The sequence below is a fragment of the Dipteris shenzhenensis genome, chromosome 22 (assembly GCF_047967505.1).
Source record: "Dipteris shenzhenensis isolate YYH24624 ecotype China chromosome 22, Dip_SZ_1.0, whole genome shotgun sequence".
Classification (NCBI taxonomy): Eukaryota; Viridiplantae; Streptophyta; class Polypodiopsida; order Gleicheniales; family Dipteridaceae; genus Dipteris; species Dipteris shenzhenensis.
In genome coordinates, this window is record NC_141617.1 from 17,392,898 (window position 1) to 17,395,634 (window position 2,737).

Sequence of the window (2,737 nt, forward strand, 5' to 3'; positions counted from 1 at the left end):
CTTAAAAAATCACAACTTTTAAATAAATGGTCATCGATTTCAACAATGAACCCATAAACCATGTGTTTAATAGTTTTGGGATAATACAAGGTTCACACCAATACCCCTCCCCCTCGGCGTGCATGCACGCGTGCACGGGGGGATGGGGGGGGTTGCACATGAAAAACAAACGAGGACCCCCCCCCCTCCCCCTCTTCCCTTTCCTTAAACTACCCAACCACCTAAAACAACCACACAAATGATTGCCTACAAGAAAAAAAATGCATTTGTGTGTGCTTGCTCCTAACGTTTGACAAAAATATTTTTGTGTACAAGCAAGAAAACCTCAAGCTATAGCATTTTTACATAAAACTTTTATAAACTAGAAAACCACAACGTACAATACTTGTACATAGACTTTAGATTGCAGAGATAATGAGTCAATCAAGGCTAGAATGGCTCTTTTTGAGCCAATAAATATACATGTTGGTTCAAGATCAACTTGAGAGAATAGAGGTTTGCAAAAGTAACTATATGTATCATGAATTTTGTTGAACATTTGATGCTTACCATATGAACAAGATAAGATCTCCAATAGGCCCTAACATAGGGTTTAAGGACATAATAAAGCCTTAGACCCCAATCATTTGTGTGCTTTGATAGTGATACTTCCAAGCACTTTCATGTCAAAATCACATAAGATTGCAATTTCAACAAAGTCAACATTAGCACTACAAGGTTAGCTTAAGGCAATTGGACACTCAAGTGTAACCAATACATGGTTAGCTTAAGGCAATTGGACACGCAAGTGTAACCAATACATGCATACCCAAGAGCATGGTCATGCAAGATAATGACATAGTTGAGCTAAGGCCATGACTTCTGCTCAATAGTAATAATTGTGGCTACTAGTCTACACTTGTGGTACACTTGTGGTTCAATAGTAATCATTGTGGCTACTAGTCTATGCTTGATGAGCTACTAGTTTGCCCTTGACTAGCTACATCCAGTGGACTATAGTTGTTAGAGCTCAAGTGCATCAATTGCCCCTAGGGTTCTATAAGCCCATAATCGCCCTGCATGAGGCTGTTATTGCCTAAAGTGGCTAGAGATACAGGATCTTGATGTGCGTGGGTGGAGGTGAAGGATCCTAATGACCTTGATGTGGGTAGTGTTAGCACTATGTTAGGCCTGGTGAGAATAGTCTCCTAGGAGGAAGCATGAGCCACCATCTCAACTACTCAAGCATGTAATGCAGGACAAATTGGTTTCCAGCTTCGTCCCAATTGAGAATGAACTAATGGGTTACGGGATCAAGATTATGCATAAGAAGGAATGATTCTCTGTGTGTGTATGTGTGTGTGTGTGTGTCTCTCTCTCTCTCTCTCTACTCACAACTGACACACATGGCCATCTACGAGGAGCACAACCACCCGTGGCATACATTGACATGCAATAGGGATCTTCCCTAGGGAGCTGAATGCAGGCAACCAACTTAAGTGGGTGAATGTCCAAAGTCGCTTGCCAAAATTGTGTGATAGCCTGTTCTTGCCAATGCTAGATGGGTGGAAATGCCATCATTTTCCATGATTCGTGGGGTTTCTATTAGCCGCCCACCCAACCAGTAGGTCGCCCCGCTGGAGACAAAAAAATCAATCTCCAGCTAAGCATCTTGGGCTAGCATCTCTGTCAATGTTCCTAGCCAATCAATAGCTCTATCTTAGTACAAATCAATAACGATACAGTCATTTCATGGTTGCGGGCAGGTCCCATGTCCTAAAGAAAAGGTGCTTCTGGGCAACGGGTGGTGAGTGGAAACCATCGCCATGAAATGCTAAACAATGCTCGTCCATGCCCAAGCACACTCAATCAGGTCGTTTACATACTGCCAAAGGGTTCCCAAGTACAACCGCGCATGTGGGCATCCAAGAAGAGTCCTGGGTAGTCTTGAATGGACACACCCCATTACTTGCACTAGCTGCCCATTGTGGGCTTTTACAAAATTGAGTGCCTACCCATGGGCACCCCCTGTACACATCGCCCAATGGCCGTTCAACGTTGGCTTAATAATTTGTGGGACCCTGAACACACATGTGATTGACATATTTGAAGGGCCCCATCGTTGGGTAGCCAGGAAGGTTTGGTCATGGGTGTTTGTGTGTGTAATGAGATGTGAGCCCATCGTCAAAAAACTTGCCTCCTATTGATGGGTGCCTCCGAGTGTGTAAAGAGCCTGATGAAGAGCTGCCACTAAAGGAGTTGGTGCAAGAAGAAGAAGAATTTCTTTAACGTCAGGCGATGCATCCGTCTTAGGTCACGCTTGAAAAAATGAACGGACGGTGGTGTGGGTTTAAGATCTAAGGTGCAGGTTCGAGCATTACCAAAACCTAGCTATGCTGCCCAGCTTGGCGCAAGTCTTTGATAGAGACGTGAGAGCTGCTCGGTTAGCACTGCAGCTGTCCATAGAGGTGCTCTGTCTGCTGGTGCTGGTTGAGTGTTGTGCTAGGGTTCAATATAGCGTGTGGTCGGAAGGCAGTGCACAAGCGGCCGTCGTGGCACCGCTGAAGTGGTGGAAGGAAACACGCCCCAATAGGAGGCAGGCACGCAAGAAGGAAAGAAGAAGAAGAAGAAGAAGTGCTAGGGTGGAAAAAGAGTGAGAGCAAGCAAAGCGACCAATGGGGGGGGGTTTTGGGATACTGAGAATTTGTGGGTATAAAACAAGACACGCTCCAACTGTTCTTCTGCGACTAATCTTCTT